Consider the following 15,899-nt stretch of genomic DNA (forward strand, 5'->3'; position numbering starts at 1 on the left):
GAGTTTGTTTACCCTGCAGAAGAGAAGGTTGAAACGGAGCTTAATTTTAATCCTCTGAATCAAATCATTTTCCAAATTCTGTTAATTCTACATCCAACTTTCTTTTTCCCACAGGGCTTTGCCTAGCCTCTCAATATTTATCCCCTAAGCCAGTCATTTTCAACATTATTAGATCTAATGCTTTCTTTCCTAAAAAATAAATAAAATAAAAATATTTGTGTATAGACTTTTTAGTATATGGAAATGAAAATTATAGATAATATAATCTATCAAAATATATCATTCCACAAACATAAAAATAATACCCTGAATTTAAAACACAGAGAAAAAAAGAAAGGTAGTTTATAGCAAAATAATATATTTCAGTAAACTAGTGTATGTGATCAAGCAGTCAAATGCCTGTGTCTCTTCATAATTTGAGTGTCATAATTATAAATGCAGACCAGTTCCCAGATGGTACTAGTGGTAAAGAACACAGCTGTCAATTCAGGATACATAAGAGACATGCGTTCGATCCCTGGAATTGGAAGATCTCATGGAGAAGGAAATGGCACCCCACTCCAGTATTCTTGCCTGGATAATTCCATGGACAGAAGAGCCTGGTGGGCTACAGTCCATGGGATCGCAAAGAGTTGGACACGACTGAATCAACTTAACAAGCACGCACTCAGAGTTGTGTTGTATTAGGACTCAACTATCGTTAGTAGTGTATATGTAGATTCAGTTCAGTTCAGTCGCTCAGTTGTGTCCGACTCTTTGTGACCCCATGAATCGCAGCACGCCAGGCCTCCCTGTCCATCACCAACTCCCGGAGTTCACTCAGACTCACGTCCATCGAGTCTGTGATGCCATCCAGCCATGTCATCCTCTGTCATCCCCTTCTCCTCCTGCCCCCAATCCCTCCCAGCATCAGAGTCTTTTCCAATGAGTCAACTCTTTGCATGAGGTGGCCAAAGTACTGGAGTTTCAGCTTTAGCATCATTGCTTCCAAAGAAATCCCAGGGCTGATCTCCTTCAGAATGGACTGGTTGGATCTCTTTGCAGTCCAAGGGACTCTCAAGAGTCTTCTCCAACACCGCAGTTCAAAAGCATCAATTCTTCGGCACTCAGCCTTCTTCACAGTCCAACTCTCACATCCATACATGACCACAGGAAAAACCATAGACTTGACTAGACGGACCTTAGTCAGCAAAGTAATGTCTCTGCTTTTGAATATGCTATCTAGGTTGGTCATAACTTTCCTTCCAAGGAGTAAGCATCTTTTAATTTCAAGGCTGCAATCACCATCTGCAGTGATTTTGGAGCCCCCAAAAATAAAGTCTGACACTGTTTCCACTGTTTCCCCATCTATTTCCCATGAAGTGATGGGACTGGATGCCATGATCTTCGTTTTCTGAATGTTGAGCTTTAAGCCAACTTTTTCATTCTCCACTTTCACTTTCATCAAGAGGCTTTTTAGTTCCTCAACAGAGTTAAATGTCAAATCCAGACTATTATAGAAAGGAGTATTCAGTTTTTCAGTGGAATTAATTGGAATTCAGAATAATTTTTAGTTGTTTGGCATAAAATGCCTAGATGTATATCATTCTTGTCCTATTCACTAAACGTTAGTAGCAAATCATAAGATCCCACAAAATTTCAAAACATGCCTCAGAAGTCCAATTTAGAACCACTGACTCATTAAAGAGAAATCTCGGTTGTTCCCCAACCTCTAATTCTTATTCTCTCCCATCTACCCTCCATACAGCCACCAGAGTCAGCTTCCTAGAATGTGGGGCAGACCCTTTTCCCAAACCTTCGATGGTCCCTTCAGTCCAAATTTCTTTCATCTGGTAGGAGACCTAGAAGCTAGCCTGACTGGTGAGGTTTTCAGAAAGCTGGAGCTAGGGCTGTCATACACAGACACGCTCAATTCCAGAGGCATCTTTTTCATAGAGAGGACATGTGATGAGTGTGCAAAGAAGAGTGTGCAGCCTAGAGTCTCTGTATAAAAGCTTTGTCTATGAAGCGGGGCTGATGCTCCATGAGCTGTTCTGAGAAGCCTTCGGGCTTCAATAAGCTCCCAGTTACATAGAAGTATGGGAAGGCTTATCCCATATCCATTCTCTCCTGGTGACTTAGTCTCTGAAGCTAGTGCTGGCATCGTAATAACCGGGAAGTCCCTTGTCTACATGTCTGTGGGTGTTTTGACCCTCTCTGTGGTCCCTTGGTCTGAGTTCTCGGGTACACAGGACTGTGGGCTGCTTGTGGGCCTGGTGTGAACTGAAGTGGTGGTAGATAGGATCATGTGAAGGATGGTAAATGAAAGTGTTAAACCACAAGGTTGACAGCTTCTTCCTGGAGGGGCCCTAAGAAGCAACAGTCCTCCGGGTTCCTCAGGGGTAGTTGGTGCCCAGAAGCCAAAGAGCTTCTGACACTGGGAATCACCTCCTTATTCTCGGCACCTGTCAGCACAGGCCTGACAGGTGCCAGACTTATTCATCCAAATGTCCCTGATGGCCAAGGAGAATGAATCTGGACACCCCACGTGGAGGTGGGAATAAATGTGGAGTGGGGGGCAGGAACTGAAGGAAATATAGACATTTAGATTAAAGTAACATGCTGCACACATAAAAGTTCTTTGAAATCTCATACTTTACATTTAAAAATATATTACTTTAATACACCACAGCACATCATAGTGTTTGTTTTTTATACATATTAGGCATCTATACATACCTATGAATATAGGTATGTGCTGTATGTGGTATATATAAGTATATAGCGTATGTGGTGGTACAAGTTTAGGCCTGGGAATGCCAACTCAGGTGTCAAGACACCTCTGCCCCTTTTTAGAGTATTTAATGTGGGTCACGGAAGACAATCAGGGTGGTGACACACCGAAGTGGCAGTCTGCAGTTATAGGCTTCTGCAGCCAGTGTCTGTTCCTCTGAGTAGACTTCTTTATGGCCTACTCCCCACTCTGCACTTCTAGATGGAAGCAGCTGCCTGCAACCGTTTCAGCTTTCAGAACTTCACTGAAACTGCAACCTCAAATGTTACCATAAGCCCCATACACCCGAATGTTAGTCTTCACTTTACTTAGCTGAATTTAACACTGCACTGCTTCTCAGCTCATTGCCTTGACCCTTTTAACACCATACTATCCTGTTTTTCCTCCTACCTCTCTGGTTTCTTCTCATCTTTTTCTACTTGCCCATTCTCTTCTAGGTGACCTTTAAAACCCAAGGTAAAATACTAAGCATCTCTTCTTTCCCCTCTATACATTTTTCCTTAACTGCATCCACATACCTGTATTGCATTAACACCTATTCACGAATGACTACATTTCCCCCCTATATTTCTTCAGAGAACTCCTCTGTTTATATAGTTTCTTGCTTTACATACTGTGTTTGTTTTGATGAGTCAAAGGCAGTGGCTCCTTCTGGGTCATGAGAACCTATTGTTACATTTTGAAGATTTTTTAAGCTGGTTATTGAAGGATTAGTAGCTTGAAATCAGGTGTGATGGAAGTATCTACACTATGAAAATCAGAAAATGCTACAAGTCAGGGCTCCCCATCTATTGTTTCTCCCCCTGAGATATGGCTTACAGAGCACTACTCCCATAGGCATCTTTAACTCAACATTTTTACTGTTATATTAACATCAGTTCCCTCAAATCTGGTTCTGTTCCAGCATTTCCACAATACTGAGGGGAATCACCATCCATCAAGTTGCCCTGATTGAAACATTAGAGACAACCTTGATAACATTCTCTCTAACTTCTTCATTTCTACTTATTTCTCTGATTAATTCTTTCAATTCTATTCTGTTAAGATATAATTTTCATGTGATAAAATGTAACCATTTTAATCATATAGTTTGATGAGTTTTTGATAGTGATGTATACATTTGAAACACTAAACACTACCCCTTTTAAGAAATAGAGTATTTCACCACCAAAAAAAGTAAGTTTTTTCATCCACCTTCACAACTGGCTTCAGGTAACCATTGATCTGCTTTCTACAATTATAGATTAGTTTTACATATTCTAAATTTTTATAAAAATAGAATATGCAAATACACTATTTTGTATATGGCTCCTTTTGATAGGTGTAAATTTTTTAGATTAATCCATGTGTTGCATCCATCTGCAATTTGTTTATTTTTAATTTTATTCATTTATTTACTTTTAGCTGTGCTGGGTCTTTGTTGCTGTCTAGGCTTTTCTCTGGTTTCAGTGATCAGGGGCTGCTCTCTAAGGTGGTACGTGGGCTTCTCACTGAGGTGGCTTCTCTAGTGGTGGAGCACAGGCTCTGGAGCACGTGGGCTCCAGCAGTTGCAGTGTGCATGTGGGCTCAGTAGCTGCAGCTCCCGGGCTCCAGAGCACAGGCTCAATATTTGTGGCCCATGGGCTTATTTCGGAGAAGGCGATGGCACCCCACTCTAGTACTCTTGCCTGGAAAATCCCATGGATGGAGGAGGCTGGTAGGCTGCAGTCCATGGGGTCGCGAAAAGTCGGACACAACTGAGCGACTTCACTTTCACTTTTCACTTTCATGCATTGGAGAAGGAAATGGCAACCCACTCCAGTGTTCTTGCCTTGAGAATCCCAGGGACGGGGGAGCCTGGTGGGCTGCGGTCTATGGGGTCACACAGAGTCGGACACGACTGAAGCGACTTAGCATGGGCTTATTTGCTCTCTGGCATGTGGGATCATGAATTGGCAGGTAAGTTCTTTACTACTGATCCACCAGGGAAGCCTTATTTCTTTTTATTTCTAAATATTTTCCTACCATGTGTATGTACTGCAATTTGTTTATTCCCTTTTCTTGATAATGTTTATCTAGATTGTTACCAGCTTTTATTTAATGTAAATAACTATTCTTTAAAGATTCATATACATTTTACAGACTATGTTTAAGCCTGTCATGGGTATATGTTTTCATTGTTCTTGGAATTCCAGATACCATAAGGCTCTGTTAGGCAGAGAGGATTTAAATGATGCTGCCAGTGTTTCCTTTTAATGTCTTAGTCTAGCGGCAGAGCAATGTATTATTGCCTTCCTTATTCTCTGAATGTATAGAATTGTTATTTTTTCTTCCTTAGATGTTTGAAAGAATTCTCCAGAGAAGTCTCATAGATTGACACTTAACCTCCAGGAAGAGTCACTTGCTTTGTGATGATGATTAGGCACCCCAGACTTTGGATTGATTGGGAAATTCTTTACACTTGATCCATTCCGCTCTCCCAAAATCTTCTCAGATTCCTAGAATCAGCTTCCCAACCTTGACCAGCTTCTTTCAGTGCTGAGGTGGAGAAAGGAGACTCATTTCAGGCACATTCAGTAGCCCTATTAGAGTTTTATTATGTTTGTTTATCGCTTCAGCAACATTTGGCTTTCTTGGTCAGAGTTTCTGAACTGCACTCTAGACTAGGGTCTCCTAGAAATAAGATGTTAGCAATCCAATGGACCTGGCATTTTTGCAACTGTCCCTGTCAGAGGCTATCCAGAGGCAGAGGGTAGAAGTGGCATCACTTCTTTCCTTCAACCCTCAGTTTAACCAAGGTGAAGAAGGTCCTTGTCTAGAAGTCTTAAAACTTGGTTCTTGCCATCCACTTGCTGGGTGACTTCACCAAGTCCTGTTCCTTCCTTACATCCCATTCTCCCATCTATACAAGGCCATATTAGTTCTCAGGTTCTATGACCTGCTTGAGTTCTTTTGAAATGAATTTCAGGAATGCCTATATAGAAGAAATTAGAGAAATTCTTTATTTCTGAACTACTTTTTTCTTTTACAATAAAAGTTGAGAGTTGTTTAGCTGAAGTTTTTGCCTGAAGTGGAGGCTTAGTCTGTTATCTGGGAAAGAGCCTCGTGCCCTTAGCATTAAGGAAGGAAATGGATCTCAATACCAGAGGGACTCACCTTTGCATCCACCCTCAACCATCCAAGTAAAAGTGTCAGCTCCCACCTTGAAGGTTCCTTTTCTCAAATACTATTGTGGGGGATAATGACTCTTGGCCACTTACCCACATCAGAATGTTGTCACTGCACATTACTTAAAAGGCACTCTAGCACAGCACTTCTCCTGGGTAACTAAAGTGGAAAATGGCAGTCATCACAGGTGCACGTACCTCTGTGGGCTGCATTAGCCATGGTCCCTTGGAGGCAGTTGGGGGCTGCTTAACTGATAGAGAAATTGTAGGCGTGTGGGCTCAGGTTCTGTGAGGAGCAATTACAGCTCAGAATACAGAGCAATTGTGGGATAGAGTTGACAACTGTAATTGAAGAGCATTATATGATGTCAGTGGAGTGAAAAGGAAAGAAAAAAGTGAAATCCACAACAGCAGGATAGAGATGAAAGCCTTGTGTTTGATCATTCTGATGTCCTGTATCTCTGTCTCAAAAGAGGGACTCCATAGGAAACAGATCATGATTTGGGTCTTGGTCTTACTGTTTGCTAACGGTACCATCTTGGATGACTCACTTACACTCTCTTAGGCTTAGTTCTTTCCTCTGTGGAAACTAAGGTGGTAATGTTTTGCAAAACTATTCCAAGAGGTAAATTAATTGCCTAAGTAAAAGACGCTGGAGATAACAAACACCCCAGGACAGCAAACATATTTTCTGAGTTCTCATTGTGTACCAGGCACTGTACTAGCCATAGAGCAAATACAGATAGAAAAGAGACAATTCCTGATCTTCAGGAGAATAGAGGCTTCTGGATGAGATGGACATATACACAACTTGAGATCAGAAAGACTCCTGCAATGCAGGAGTTGAAGGAGATGCAGGTTCAATCCCTGGGTCAGGAAGATCCCCTGGAGGAGGAAACGGCAACCCCACTCCAGTATTCTCGCCAGGAAAGTCCCGTGGACAGAGAAGCCTGGTGGGCTACAGTCCACGGGGTCACAAAGAGTCAGACACGACTGAGCACAGTGCAGCTCTGTGACTGAAACTAGCTATACATATGAAGGCATACTTGTTGGCAATTAAAAGGAACAAACTACTTACTGATGAATGCTAAGTAAAAAGAAGCCAGACACCACCCACCACATAACACATGCTTCTATTTATATGACATTTTTAGAAAAGGCAAACTTCTAGGCAGAAGCTGATCAGTGGTTGTTGGGGGCTAGCTGTTGGAGTGGGGACTGACCACAGTCTGGTAAGAGGGACCTTTTTGGGAAATGTTCATTTGGAACATTTAGAACATTTGGAAATGTTCTAAAATGGATTGTAATGATGGTTGTTTAACTATGTGAATTTACTAGAAATCACTTAACTGTGCACTTATAATGGGTGAATTTTATGGTATGTGTTGTATACTTCAATAAAGCTGTTTAAAGAGAAAGCAAAATGTCTTGGAAGAGAATAAAAACATATCATGGATGAAAGAGAAATGCTGTCAGGCAAATTGCCCAGGAATCAATGTTTGGCACAACATTAGTTGCTCTGTGTTGTGGAAGCTGGGTACTGAATATAACTCCACTCAGCCGGGGAGAATGACTTTCTCAGGCGCCTCCTGCTTGCCAAATTGTCTCCCAGATTTGCCAGCTTTCAGCACGTAGAATGTCAGTGCAATAGGCATGTCAGGCACATGGGTTTTACAGTCCGTTAGACTCAAGTCTGAACTGCAGCTCTGCTGTTTATCAGCCATATAACATGGGCATGTAATTTGGCTTCTTCAAACTTTGGTTCTCTACACATAAACTTGGATTAATAATTCTTATCTTACTGGGCAGTGATGAGGATTATATGAGACTGTTTCAATTATCTATGGCTGTATAACAAACTATCCCAAACTTAATGGATGAAAACAACTAAATGTTACTACATCTAATGATTCTGTGGAAAAGAAGAGAAGCGAAAAGCGAAGGAGGAAAGGAAAGATATACCCATTTGAATGCAGAGTTCCAAAGAATAGCAAGGAGAGATAAGAAAGCCTTCCTCAGTAATCGGTGCAAAGAAATAGAGGAAAGCAATAGAATGGGAAAGACTAGAGGTCTCTTCAAGAAAATTAGAGATATCAAGGGAACAATTCATGCCAAGATGGGCTCAATAAAGGACAGAAATGATATGGACCTAACAGAAGCAGAAGATATCAAGAAAAGGTGGCAAGAATACACAGAAGAACTGTACCAAAAATATCTTCATGACCCAGATAACCACAATGGTGTGATCACTCACCTAGAGCCAGAAATTCTGAAATGTGAAGTCAAGTGGGCCTTAGGAAACATCACTATGAACAAAGTTAGTGGAGGTGATGGAATTCCAGTTGAGCTATTTCAAATCCTAAAAGATGATGCTGTGAAAGTGTTGCACTCAATATGCCAGCAAATTTGGAAAAATCAGCAGTGGCCACGGGACTGGTAAAAGTCAGTTTTCATTCCAATCCCAAAGAAAGGCAATGCCAAGGAATGCTGAAACTACTACACAATTGCACTCATCTCACAGGCTAGCAAAGTAATGCTCAAAATTCTCCAAGCGATACATGAACTGTGAACTTCCAGATGATCAAGCTGGTTTTAGAAAAGGCAGAGGAACCAGAGATCAAATTGCCAACATCCTCTGGACCATGGAAAAAGCAAGAGAGTTCCAGAAAAACATCCATTTCTGCTTTATTGACTATGCCAAAGCCTTTGACTGTGTGGATCACAATAAACTGTGGAAAATTCTGAAAAAGATGGGAATACCAGACCACCTGACCTGCCTCTTGAGAAATCTGTATGCAGGTCAAGAGGCAACAGTTAGAACTGGACATGGAACAATAGACTGGTTCCAAATAGGAAAAGGAGTATGTCAATGGTGCATATTGTCACCCTGCTTATTTAACTTATATGCAGAGCGCATCATGAGAAACGCTGGACTAGAGGAAGCACAAGCTGGAATCAAGATTGCTGGGAGAAATATCAATAACCTCAGATATGCAGATGGCACCACCCTTATGGCTGAAAGCAAAGAAGAACTAAAGAGCCTCTTGATGAAAGTGAAAGAGAAGAATGGAAAAGTTGGTTTAAAAGCTGGACATTCAGAAAACGAAGATCATGGCATCTGATCCCATCACTTCACGGCAAAAGGATGGAAAAACAGTGGAAACAGTGGCAGACTTTATTTTGGAGGGCTCCAAAATCACTGCAGATGGTGACTGCAGCCATAAAATTAAAAGACACTTCCTCCTTGAAAGAAAAGTTATGACCAACCTAGACAGCATATTCAAAAGCAGAAACATTACTTTGCCAACAAAGGTCTGTCTAGTCAAGGCTATGGTTTTTCCAGTAGTCGTGTATGGATGTGAGAGTTGGACTATAAAAAAAGCTGAGCACCAAAGAAGTGATGCTTTTGAACTGTGGTGTTGGAGAAGACTCTTGAGAGTCCCTTGGACTGCAAGGAGATCCAGTCAGTGCATCCTAAAGGAAATCAGTCCTGAATATTCATTGGAAGGACCTCAACACTTTGGCCACCTGATGCGAAGAACTGAGTCATATGAAAAGACCCTGATGCTGGGAAAAATTCAAGGTGGGAAGAGAAGGGGACGACAGAGGATGAGACAGTTGGATGGCATCACTGACTCAATGGACATGAGTTTGAGTAAACTCTGGGAGTTGGTGATGGACAGGAAGGCCTGGTGTGCTGCAGTCCATGGGGTTGCAAAGAATCGGATACCAATGAGCGACTGAACTGAACTGATTGATTCTGTGGGTCAGAAATTCTAGAAGTGCTTGTTCAGGTGGTCTGGGTCTAATCCGCGTGGCATCAGCACAGCAACTAGAGCTGGAAGATGTACTGTGAAGATGGTTTCATTACTCTCATGCCTATTACCTCCAAGATTTTGTTGTCTCTCTCCATATGGCATCTCACGTATGAGGGCCTCTCTGTGAGATCTGAGCTTCTCACAACACAGCGGTTTCAGATAGTTGCCCTTCTTACGTGGCTACTATCTGGAACAGCACCACATCAGTTCCACTCTGTGTTACTGGTCAAAGCAGCCACTTGGCCCACTCACCTAGATACAAGTAGACCCCATCTCTCGGTGGAGGTGAGGTAAGAAGACCACATTTTCACTTTAGCATATGGGTTGGGAGATACCCACATATTTGTGGACCTATTAATATTTGCAATATATAGTGTACCACAGAGCCAATGACAACATTGTACAAAAGTAAGCAAACTTTTACTCTAATGGCCAGATAGCAAATATTTTATTTTATTTCAATTGGAGGATTACTGCTTTACAATGTTATGTTGGTTTCTGCAATACAACAACTCAAATCAGTCATACACACACACACACACACACACACACACATATCTCCCCGTGCTCTTGGGCATAGACTTTGCAAACCATGTGGTCTCTGTCATGATTACTCAACTCTGCTGTGCAACCATGTATATAAAGGTAGTCATAGACAGCACCTAAGTGAATAGTTGTAGCTGTTTCTCAATAAAACTTTATTTATAAACCAGGAGGCAGGTCTGATTGGTCTCTGTGTTATCATTTGTGACCTCCAATATAATGCATGATATTCAATAAAGTGCTTGGTAATAAGAGAAACTACTATTGTCATTGTTATTAAGAAGCTTTGGAAATCACCCAATTCTCTCCTCACCTCTCCTATTTATAAATATAAACTGACTTAGCCAACATTCACTGTTCGCTGCTGCTGGCTATCCGACTCTTTGAGACCCCATACACCATAACCCACCCAGCTCCTCTGTCTATGAAATTTTCCAGGCAAGAATATTGGAGCAGGTTGCCGTTTCCTTTCTAAGGGATCTTCTAGACCCAGGGATCGAATTCGCATTTCTAGTGTCTCCTGCACCGGCAGACAGGTTCTTTGCCACTGTACCACTGCCTACCTGGATGCTCCCTCTTCTCACTTTCCTCCTTCTCTTGCACCTATGCCTCAGTAAGAAACATCAATCAGGCTCTCCCACTCTCACTGCCAGAGAACCGCAGGTTTGGTAGGGCATGAAGTCCATAAAATAAGGTCAGGTCCTCTTTAAGAAAAAGATTACAAAATTAGGAGCAAAAGTAAATATTCCTTTAGAATGAAAAAAGAAACCACAACAAATTGTAAAATGTAAACAGATATCACAAAATTCAGAAAAATGACATAGCCTCATGTCTCTAGAATACTTTTTCCTAAAATTGGATCAGGTTTTTATTTGATTTTGTGACATCATCTATTATAGAGAGAATAAAAAGATAATATAGTTTTCTCCTAACATGGTTAATCGATTTCTTGAAAAATTATGATAGTTTAGGAAAATTCCTTTCTGCTTTACAATTCTTTATTAATAATGCCATGCAAAATTTTAGACTTGTAGGCAAATAAAGGAAAAGTTTTATCAAGTTCCTTTCATATGCGAGCAGGAAGTTTTCAGGGCATTTCAGGTTTCTCTATACGATGACTCATCTTTAATGTTCTGAACCAAGTCACTCATTAATGAGTTTGTTGTTGCTGTCCTTGCTGTGGTGTATATTACCAGTTTTATATTATCTTTCACTGATATTATCATTCCAAGTCAAGTCTACAGAATATTTTAAAATTTTCCAGTGTGTTTATACCATTCACTTCACTTTGTTAATTGCATTAGCAAACAATGCCAGAACCTATTCACTAATGTGATTGGACGTTTCTCTCTTCTTAGTGAATCACTTCTTTGGTAATTTTGTTTTTGTTAGAATTTGCCTCTCAATCTCAGAAAATTTCTATCAATTTCTTTGTCTTGATCACTATTGTCCTGTGTTCCCTTAATTTTTTTTTAAAGTCCTTGAAATTTTTTAATGAAAATTCTCAAACAATCAAAAACAGTTGAAAAGATGGTACAGTAAATATTTACCAAATTTTACCTGAATTTTCCTTCAGTTCTTCAATAAATAATTTTCAAAGGAAAACAAAGTACCCTTCATGTATGTCCAAATCAATAATCAGTAAACTCTCACTTGATTTACTGAAATGCTTCAATATGCTTTTCAAATTGTAACTAATATGATATATTTAAATGTTACCAACTCTCTACATAAAATTGTGCATTTTATCCATGTTCAGAGATGTGAAATACATCAGTGTGGTCCATTCAGCCCAGGCTAAATGTATCTCCAATTCAACTCCCTCATAGCTGGATCTCCAAAAGCCTACAGCCTATTTGATGCCATCAGACATTAGTAAATTTGAGATGAAGCCAGATTTAGTGTGGGAAAAGATTGTGATCTTAATGTAATTAAAAAGCTTTTAATTTGGAAAATTAAGAACAAATAAATACATTGCAAATTTCTATACCAATGCCCAGGTTTTTTTCTTTGTTTTTTCTTTCTTTTTTAAGAGAGAATAGGAAAGACAGGTAATGTAATACAGCAAAAATCATGGGCTGGGTACAGTGATTTCTCCTACTAACTGGACTATGACGCTCTAAATTTCTTCCTCTCTGAGTCTGGCTCTGTGTCTCCAACTCAGTAAGAATTTACCTTAGCCCAATTCTGAGTGTAAAAATACGAGATTGAAGAGGAATACAAATACCCAAGCCAAAATTATGAGGAACATTTGGTTGAAGTGGTTCCCTTAGGTTTTCATTCTTTGGTATTATTTTTCTCCAAACTTCATCTTTCTTTAAAGCCAAATACCAGAAGATCTTTATAAAGTCTCCATTTTCTGGATCATAAATATAATCAAATATATCCTTTAGCTAGAAATATACTATCCCAGAAGTTTAAAAAAAAAATTCACATAATTTACTACACTAGCCAGAACTATTTGCAGAAGACAATTGATTTCCACCAGTACATTCATTAATTTTTATGACACCTTCCCTAAATTTTGGAAACAAATGAATTTATTAATATTTGAAGACACTGGGCAGTATTTTCTAGGCCACTTCATTAAAAAGGCTCCACTGTCAACCAAAGAAGAAAGTGGGGGTCTAGACACAAATTCTGGCATTAGGGCTGGGCTGATAAAAATCCAGGGTTTTGCCACTCTAAAGGGAAAATGGAGTTTGGAAACACCGGAGGCATCAAACTGATTTTCGAAATTGGTGTTTCTCAATCCCATGTGGCGGAGAAGGCAATGGCACCCCACTCCAGTACTCTTGCAGGGAAAATCCCAGGTATGGAGGAGCCTGGTAGGCTGCAGTCCAGTGGCAAAGAGTCGGACATGACTGAGCGACTTCACTTCCACTTTTCACTTTCATGCATTGGAGAAGGAAATGGCAACCCACTCCAGTGTTCTTGCCTGGAGAATCCCAGGGATGGGGGAGCCTGGTGGGCTGCCGTCTATGGGGTCGCACAGAGTCAGACACAACTGAAGCGACTTAGCAATCCCATGCGAACAGAAAAGAATATGCACAGGAGGAGGGCCTGGGTGAGTGAGACTGCTTGCTACTTTTCTAAAGTAAAAACAACAATTTCTACCTCCAGAAAATAACTGTAAGAAAGACCAAGCTACAGAATTTTTTAAACTATTAGAGCTATATAGCAATAGCTGAACTCAGCTGTGGGTGGGAGTAGGGGTGGATTTACTCTTTTGTAATTTCTGGGAATAACTCTGGAGTCAGCTCTGTGGGAGAAGAAACAAAGACATATTAGTTCCTTTGGCCTTAAGGGATAAGACTCCAGCCAAGGGTGCATAGTGGTTCTTATGAGAGACTTTCTGTAGAGAAGAGAAAACACAAGAAAGTCTCAGCAGGGGACCAGTAAACAAGACCCAGTGCAAACGGAAAGACCCCATGGGAGGTAAGCTTCGAGCCAGGGCTTAAGGATGGGTGGCATTTGGACTGAGACAAGAAAATTCTAGGAGTCAAGATAAGCCAATAACCAACAAATCAGTTGCCTTGCACATAGTCCCAGAAATAATGCCCCAGATTCTCAGGAATCTCTTAAAGTTTTGCCTCAGACTCTTGATTCCCAGCATCCTCCTTTGTACTGATATCTTTGTTCCTTCCCCTGTTGCTTCACAGTATATTTTGCTACCCTACCCAGCTCTCTCAGAGAATGTTTCCATTGGATTATCTGCCTAACTCATAATTCAATTTTCATCCCTGGACTTTGTATGGTTTAAAGAAATGAGTAATTTATTGGCTTCTATAACAAAGTCCAGCAGTAAGGCAAACCTTAGGGTGCATGTAAGCCTATAGCCCTGGCTCTCCCTTCCTCTGAGGTTTCATCCTCAGCCTATTAGACAGCTGTGGACATTCCAGACTTCAAATGTGGGTATGGGTTGTCCAGAGAATATATGCGGGTCACTTTTTGGAAATTCTATTTGAAAAGTAAGGAAGGATTTCCCAGAGACTCTCTGCAAACTTCTCCGTTCATCTTACTGACCTCCTTTGTACAGATGTTCATTTATAAACCAAGCACTGTCCAGGGTATGTGATTTTCTCTGGTTAAATCAGAACTTTCCCTGGGGTTGTGGGTGAAGCATGTGAGCTTTGCAAGAGAAAGGTAAATACCTAAAAAAAAAAAATCAAGCTCTTTAAGGAGAACATGAAAGATGAGAACTGGACAGGCCACCCAATGTCAAGGAAATCAGATATTTAGATCCCTCTTGGCTCTGAACTGAATGGTTCCTTTCACTTGCCTGTCTTCGATTTTCTGATCCCAGCTTGGATCCAATGAAGATGACTCCTACTTGTGAAGAGGTCAAAGTTGTCACCAGAGAGGGAAGCAGAATGAGAGAGGCATGATTTTGAGAAGATGAATTAATCATGAAAGATTACAAAGCAGAGTACTGAAGAGCAGAGTCCAGGAGTCCGACTTTCTGATCTGTTGTTATCAGCTGTGGGATAATGGGTATATGATCTCAGTATCAAAGAGCCTCAATTTCCCTGACTTATTCAATGAGACTAATAGCACTGGACTTGGTGTTGTTGTGAAGATTAATCGAGATATTAGTTTGGCATTTCTTAGTTTGGCATTTCTAATGGACGTTCAAAAAAATGGCCTTTTTATTAATATTTCTGAGGAGAAGTGAGAAGACAGTCCACAGGGAACATGTTGGGGAGCATGGTTGGCCAGAGAGACTGGCAGGATGCGCAGGCCTTAAAGGCAAAATCTCGGGAATGAAGAAGGAAGGTTTTACACTGAGAAGAGGGCAAATGGGCTGAAATTACCCCTTCTTGTCTCCATTCTGTTTTGTAGCTCAAGCCTAAGATAAATAAGCCTCTCCAGTGGGATAATTTAGTAGACAGGGTACTAGCTCCCATATCTTAGAATCACCCCTATAAATCACAAAACATGCACCTCAACATAGCTGTGTGAACTTGGGTAAATTGTGTTCCTTCTCTGGGTCTTCATCTCTCAACCTATAAAACAATGATTTCTCATATTCCCAAGGCCCTAACATGCTGCAAGTCAAACAACAAAAGTAGAATTTTGGCACAGCACTTTCAAAAGGCTTCTATCTCCATTTCAGACTTGTGGTGTCCACAGTATATTATGACGTTGGTGTTAAAAATAAAATTGAACTCAGTAAATTTTAAAGATCTTATTACTTTATTCAGTGATTTGTGAATTGAACAGAACCCATCTAGCAGACAGTAAGGAACTCTGAAGACCTGTACAAAATCAAAGATTTAAAGACAGAGGGAGTAGGACATGGAAGTTATACCAGCAAAGAATGGATTAGTTGTGGAAAGATCACCATCCTTTAGGGGCCAGCAGGGGTCTATCAAACAGATTACTTCACTGGTATAGACCAGGTGATTCCAGATTGACTGGTTTGAGGTTCTTTTCCTGGGAAAGGCTGAAGCTGTACTCAAACTAGGCATTTGGTTTAGGTTTTATGATCTGGAGCTTAGCACAAGTGACTCCATACTGGGTTTGTGGTCTCTCTTTTTTAAAAAACAAAAACAAAAAACTCTAACCATAAGAAATTCATCCTTCTTAGAAATTTTCTCTTCTTTTTATATAGAAGAT

The sequence above is a fragment of the Ovis canadensis genome, chromosome 1 (assembly GCF_042477335.2).
Source record: "Ovis canadensis isolate MfBH-ARS-UI-01 breed Bighorn chromosome 1, ARS-UI_OviCan_v2, whole genome shotgun sequence".
In the NCBI taxonomy this organism is placed as follows: Eukaryota; Metazoa; Chordata; class Mammalia; order Artiodactyla; family Bovidae; genus Ovis; species Ovis canadensis.